This window comes from Nannospalax galili, unplaced genomic scaffold (assembly GCF_000622305.1).
Source record: "Nannospalax galili isolate Female #2095 unplaced genomic scaffold, S.galili_v1.0 scaffold169, whole genome shotgun sequence".
Classification (NCBI taxonomy): Eukaryota; Metazoa; Chordata; class Mammalia; order Rodentia; family Spalacidae; genus Nannospalax; species Nannospalax galili.
Genome location: NW_008360327.1, coordinates 1000626 through 1008282, shown reverse-complemented (window position 1 = coordinate 1008282; position 7657 = coordinate 1000626).

Below are 7657 nucleotides of genomic sequence, written 5' to 3'. Positions count from 1 at the left end.
TCCGCCCTCCGCGCGCCCCGCCTCCCGCGCCGCGCCTGGCCAGCTCCGCGCCCCGCGCCCGGAGCCCGCGCCTCTCGGCTCAGGGGGCGCACTGGGCTAAAGGGCCCGGATGTGTGCGGTCGCTTGTGCCGCGGTCGCTCGCTCGCGCTCGCCCCCTCCGCGCCCTGCCACACGTGCACTTGCTGCGCCCCAGCCTCCTCCAGGATCGGCTAATTTCTATTTTGACAGTCACTGGCGAGTGGGCGGTGCTGCAGGGACGCCCGGGACCCACGCGGGCGGCGGGCGGGAGTAAGGCCCTGCGTGGGTGGGTGGGTGGCGCGGGGGACTCGGCAGAGCCACCCCTCGCTGGGGGCTCCGCGTCTTTCTTTTCTTTTTTCTCTTTACCTCCTCCAGGATTTAAAGGGACAGCCCTGGCCGAGGCGAGGGGCCAAGCGGCCGCGGTTTCTCCGGTCTCCAGACGCCCTCTGCGGCCCGGCTGAACCAGCTCGTACCCGGAGCGCGAGCTGGGAACGGCGGGGTATTTTTAGGCGCACACCCGGGCCGGGGCAGCGGGGCTGCAGAGCTTGGCTCAGTCTCTCCGCACACGGCTATTTTTACAGAGTCCGATTGGAGTAGGAAATTAAACTACTCAGCGACTGCTTTCCCACCTCAAAGTAGGGAGCAAGGAGCACGGGGTGAGAAGTTTCTCTAGTGCTCCCGGAATTTCAGCGAGCGCACCAACACCTTGCAGACACCAGTCAGCGCAGCCTAGCAGCACCTCCAGAGTGCCCAAATCCCTGGGAGGAAGCCCACCTTGCAGGACACTCGGTGCGGGCCCTCACCACCCATCTGCGGCCAAAGCCCCTAACACTTCGCAACCCGCGTCCTCGAGCATACCAGTGACTCCCCAGTACAGCCTGGAAGGCAGTGAACGCAGCCAAGGGGAGGAGCTTGATGCTGCCCTCTTCCAATAGGCCCCGCCCCCTCAATTACCGAACCGCCTTGAGATACCATTGGGACATTGGCCCAGGGATGGTAAAGGACATTTCGAAGCGCCCATCCACGGCAGAAGGAGAGACCCTCGGCCCACAAGGTACTGCGAGTACGGGCGAAGTGACGCTGGAGCAGGTGTTCCGCTGAACACCAGCATGCCACACTCCAATTAGCTTCCGCCCATCTTTGTGCAACCCAGATAGGAGCCCTTGGCTTCCCCACTGTCTGCCCAGATGTCAATGGGTCTTCTACAGGACTCGTTTCCCGGGTTCGGGAAAGTTTGCTGGTCTCAAACTCCTGAGAGCTGCGAGGGGCGCCCAGCAGAGGCAGGAGAGAGGATCACTGTCGCCTTGCCTCAACTCTGACCACCCACCAATAGAAAGCAGTGGCGCTGGGACTCTGTTTTCGAGTCTTTTAATGCTTCAAACACTCGATGACACCTCTCACGAATTCACATAATTTTGCTTGATGAGTCTTCCTAGTTATCGAGATCTTTTATTCATTTCATTAATTCACATAATAAGCATACACTGCAAGGTATTACGTCCGGAGTAGAGAAGGCAAGGGAAGACATGCCTGGAATAGGATGTGCCTGGAGAAAGCTAGTGGGGAACGTCAGGGGGCATCTAGAGCAGAGACTGTGTAGTTACCTGCGGCTAATGGCCCAAAGAAGCCCGGTTCTTCCTAAGAAATGTTACTCGAATTCAAGTTCGAACAACCACCTTATCCAAAGTGTTCAAAGGCCCATGAAAGTCTATTTGGGGGAACTAAAAGATTTTCTAGACTCAGGATGTCAGGTTTCTAAGTTACTAGACTTTCCAGAGTGGCAAAAACAATTCCCTGATTTAAGTAACCTGAGAGTCACTGTCTTTGCAAACGAGGTTGTGTGTTTTCCTGCTAAACTAGGTTGCCTGCATGGCTTCCCACCATTTAAAAGGTCTTCATCAACATGGAATATTGCTGAGTCAGCTGAACGCTGGCTTCTGAGCCATAAATCTGGCTGTGCCCCTGCCAAGTGTGGGGGTGCATTAGGGGAGTACCTGGAGAATCAGCCCTGGAATGACAAGAATGCAGTTCTGGGAGAGAGGAAGGCTGCCAGGGAAAGGGCATCCTGTTTAGAAAAGTGGACATACACACTAAACTAGAAATGGGTCTGGATTGCAAACTTTCTCCTCTGTTCTCTGGTACATAGTGAATTATTCACAGCCAACCAGCTTGATGGGTCATGAGCTAGGAGGCAGCATTCAGATTCTCAACAGTAAACTCCAAGGTGACTGGACCCAAGCCCCGAAGGCAAAGAAATCCCTGAGAATTGGGTTTAATATTTACCTATTTCTCAAGAATAGTGAGAGACTGTTTCAAGGAAAGGGGAAAGGGAGGATTAATATTCACAGAATTTCTTCTAGAATTAGAACTCATGAGTATGGTTTCTATATGTTCCTCAGGACAACTGTTGTGCTCGATAGCTTTAGTGTCAACTTGACAGACCTGGGTTGAGGGAGCCTTAATGGGTGAATTGCCTCCATTGAACTGGATTATTGAGTGATGTGGGCCTATGTTGTATAAGAAAACAGGTTGAGCAGGGGCCAAGGGAACAAACCAGTAAGCAGCATTCCTCCATGGTCTGTGCTTCAGCTCCTGCCTCCAGGTTCCTTCCCTGAGTTCCTACCTTGGGCTCCCTGATGACTATGACCTGGGAGATGTAAGCCAAATAAACCTTTTCCTCTCCAAGTTGGTATTGGTCAGAGTGTTTTGTCACAGCAATGAAGAAACAAAGTAGAACAACTGTGTACATATTTTGTTGTGACCGTTGTATATCTGGGAACACTAATGTGAGCAGCAGTGTTGATGATCAGGGTTTCACAGCTGGGGAATCACAGAAAAGCACTTGGTCTCAGGTTTGTGCTATCAGAAGTTTAAGAGCATTCTACTCTGTGATGCTGTCCCAGAGGCAAGAGAGACAGGCAGCTTTAATGAACAGGTGAAGGAGTTGGAGAGACAGCTCAGCAGTTAAGAACACTGGCTGCTCTTGCAGAGGACTCAGGTTTGGTTCCCAGTGCCCACATGATGACTAACAACCACCATTAACTCCAGTTCCAGGGGATCTAATGCCCTCTTCTGACATCTGCAGGCATTGCATGACATGAGTGCACTTATATACATGTAAGCAATACACATACAATAAAATAATAAATAAAATATTCTTAAAACTAAAAAAGAAACAGATAAAGAGAATCCAAAGAAACTATGGCCCCAGTTTAAATTTACATTTGCACTCTCTCCCCCTCCCCCTCTCTCTTTTGTTGTTGTTTTTTTTTATTTTCAGAAAAGTTACAAAGAGATAGCACAGTCAGTAAACCATGTAAAAATGTGAGGTGTGTTAGTGCACACTTGTAATTCCAGTGCTGGGGAGACAGACAAAAGGATCCCCGGGGCTGATGGGTCAGTCACTCTAGCCTAATGGTGAGCTCAGGCCAGTGAGTAACCCTGTCTCAAAGGAAGTGGATGGCATTCCTAAGGGTGACACCTGAGATTGTCCTCTGACCTGCTCATGTACCTGCACCCACCACACACATGAACACACACACACACACACACTTGAAAAAAATAATTCCCATATACCTTCACCTACATTCCCCCAAAGCCAATGTTTTCCAAGTTTGCTTTATTTTGGTGTCCCCCTATAGCTACATATTACTTCTTCCAAAAATCATTTGAGAGTAAAACATGATATTCCTTTATTGAAAAATTCTTCAGTGAGTGTTTTCTAAGAGAAAAGATGTTCTCTAATATAATAATCAAAATCAGAGCAGAACCATCAATTACAACATTATTATCTAATCTAAACATATCACCAACTGTCTCACTAAAGAAAAGAATGAAAAAAAAAGAAATTTTAGTCTGGCTCTAACCCAGGATTCCATTACATTCAATTTCATATCTCACAAGAGAATATTTTCTGTTGGCAAGGATAAATGTTATCAATTTTTGTTTCTTACTTTAATGGTTATACATTTATAACCTATATATGTTTAAATTTAGCATTACCAAAGACTCTTTCCTCACCTAACTGTAGACAGTCTCCTCTGAGCCCTTTTCGCAGACTAGTCTGTTACCCTTAGGTCCTCTCCTCAGCCTTCCTGGTCCAAATTTACAAGAATTCTAGATCAGTTTAGTCAGACCCCCCCACAACACCTGACCACTTCACTATCTGATCAGATTCTTCATCCTGTACCCTTGATATCTGATTGCTCTGTCTTTAACAAATGCCCTGTTAGGTTAAGTTTAGCAAGAGGCTACCTACCCTTGATTTTTGCCTCTTAGTGATTTTCCATCCATTCACTGTCACCCCATATACACATACACACACACTCTGCTCCTTGTCTGTAACTCCCCACTTACCTTCATCTCATCTCTTCCCCCACAGAAATATTACCCATTACAATAATCTTGAAAACTCCTCCTTACTACTTTAATAAGTATCAAAATGAATTTTTCTTCAATAGAGACAGGAAGGTCAACCCGACTTCAAGGCTAGCCCATTCTAATGTAGCCCAGAGAGCAAGTTCCAGGCAATCAGAGCCATAAAGGGAAATCCTGCTTCAGCCCCTCCTCCCCCATATAGAACCAAATAAAATACAGAAAAATTAAGCCATGTGTGTAATTACCCATCAGCTATAACCAGTATTGTTTATTAATTTTTAATAGACATGTGTAATCCAGGCATAACTCCACTGTCCTGTAGGCATTAGCTTCCCCTGCAAAATACTGTGGGTCCTGCAGAAGCTGTAGATAACAGATTTAATAAAGGCTTGGAGTAGCTGAAGAGAAAATCAATGGAAGCCTAGACAAGTTGAAGCTGTGTGTGAGGTCTGACTTCCCCCATATTCCAAGGAAGAGTACCAAGTATTCAGCCCTTCCTGGTGAGTCCCTTGATAGGACATCTCTGTTTCTCACCTGGATCCTCAGCCTTCAGGATTCCTTCATCCATGTGCAATTTGTTAACCTTTTGATGTGGCTCTCCACTAAAGAGCCAACTCCCAACTTATGAGAACTTCTTTCTCAGAATTCCCTCTTCTTTTCTGAACATACATCTTCCCAAGTCAGTCATATTGTCTATAGTAACATCCTAGGGTAATTGGGTGGTTACCAATAGACTATTCAGTGATGACCACTGACATCCCAAATATGGAGGAAAAGCTAAGCCAACCAGGGCAGAGCAAGCAAGGTCTGCAGTGTAGTACTACCCTGAACTTCTGCCTCACAGTCTGAGTTGCAGGTATGTCTCTGTGTCTTGTGACTGTACAGTAACTAATGTGTAACTGTTGAACCAAGTGTGTAGATATGTAAGCTTCATCATATATCTTCCAAGGACCATTCTCAGAGACGATTCAGTCTAAATTTATTATGATTAGAGAAGCAACCTAATAAATTGTCTCTGGGATTTTTTGGAAAATGTAATAGCATTGGCTGCATTCCTTTAACCTCCCTCTATTTTTATCATCTCATCCTCCCCACCCCTAGGATGTTACAGGAAAATGACTGATGTTCCCGTCAGAGCTGTGCAATTAGGAACCTGTGACAAACTTTCAATGGAGAGCCTTCATCCTGCTCAGAGGCTGATGGAAGAAGAGACTCCATGTATTCAGAAAGGGCTGGGCACAAGCAAGTATGTGTTACAGAGTGCCTGTCTTTATGAGAAATGAGATTTTAAAATTGACCACAAAATATATGGCCATATGAAGTACAGTGATTGGATGATGATTATTTAGAATACGGTATAGATATTGGCATGATTGTTTATTGATGTAAATATCATCTGTTTATGGTTTAGATTCTTGGTAGCATCCAAGCACAATCTCTTCCTTTCCAAAAACCATCTTTTCATCTTTTCTTCCTGTTGTCCAAAAGTGCCATTTTTCATTAATTTCATATCTCTCTTTGAGTAAGGATAGAACTCTCATTGATTTCAAAGCTATGGCTCTGGTTGTTACCAGTTTGTATCAATCCATAGAACCTTCATGTCTCTGTAGTTCCCAAATGCTACTTTGATGCTATATCATCTGTCCCTGTGTCCAAGCTTCCAAGGACTCTTTCAGAGCTTGTTATTCTGTTTTCTTGATGAGGACCTCAACTGAAAGCCTTTCCCAGCATCTGTAGGAAAATGTGAGCAACCATCCTGTTTCCAGTCATGTTAAATTTAGCATTTGTAATTACATCATGTAAACATAAAAAGGCACATACTCCACCCATGTCTTCTCTTTGGGCCATAGTTATTGCATCCAAGAATGTACTCTTTCAGTTTTGATCAAATCCCTGTATTCTGAATTGAATAATATCACCATCGTAATTTATGTCTTCCTTGAATTTATGAATATGACTTTGTTTTTTAATTAATTAGTTTTTATTTTATATGTATGTTTTGCCTGCATGTATATAAATGCATCACATTGTATGATGCCTGTGGAAGCCAGAAGAGGGTGTTGAATCCCCTGGAATTAAAGTTATGGGCAGTTGTTAGCCACCATATGGGTATAGGGAACCGAACATGCGTTCTCTGCAGGAGCAGCCAGTGCTCTTAACCACTGAACCATCTCTTCAGTCCCTGACCTTATTTGATCTTTAATCAAGTGAACATAAATTCATACAGGATCAAAATAGGCCTTAAATCCATGAATGGTCTCTGTTATGGTCCGAATATAAAATGTCTCCTAAAGCCTCATGTACTAGGGATTTTGGGATGGGCTTCTGGAAAATTGTAGGATTCTGAAACTCTGGTCTAATGGATGGATTAACTCCTTGATGATTCATAATATGACATTATTTGGCAGGTGCTGAAAAGTAAGAGGTAGGGACCGGTTAGAGGAAGTTGGTTCCTCAGAGGCTATCTTTCCCTGGCCCCTGGATACATTCCCTCTCTCTGTTTCCTGTCCACTCTGAGATGAATCAGCCTCCTGCTCAGCACCCTCCCACCACCATGATGACTGAACCCTCTGAAACTATGAGCCAAAACAAATCTTTCCTTCCTTGTTTCTGTTACATATCTGGTCACAGTGACGAGAAAAGTAACTAATCAAGAAAATTGGTATTAAGAGTGGGATCATTGCTATGACCACCTGGGAACGTGGTTCTGAAGCCTTCAGAACTGGCTTGTGGGAGGGATTTGGAAGAGTTCAGAAAAAAACACTAGAAAAAGCCTAAGATGGGCTGGCAAGATGGCTCAGTGGATAAGGGTGTTTGCTGCCAAGTCAGACAACCTGATTTCAATCCTTAGAACTCACATAGTGGAAGGACAGAACTGACTCCTACAAGTTGTCCTCTGACCTCCACAGATCCAGATATACTAAGGCACATACATAGAGGGGAGAGAGAGAGAGAGAGAGAGAGAGAGAGAGAGAGAGAGAGAATTTTTTTTAATTTTTTAGAGAAAAAAAAAGCTGGATATGGGTACATACACCTTTAATCTCAGACCTGGAGAGGCAGAAAAAGGCAGATCTCTGTGAGTTCAAGGCCAGCCTGGTCTACATAGTCAGTTCCAGGCTAGCCAGGGTTGCATAGTAAGACCCTGTCTCAAAAAAAGAAAAGGGAAAAATGCTATAGTCATATTTTAATGAATGATTCAGGTGGGAGCTCTAGAATGTTGATAGCCATGTGGATAGTAAATACTGCTAAAGTTTCAGGTGAA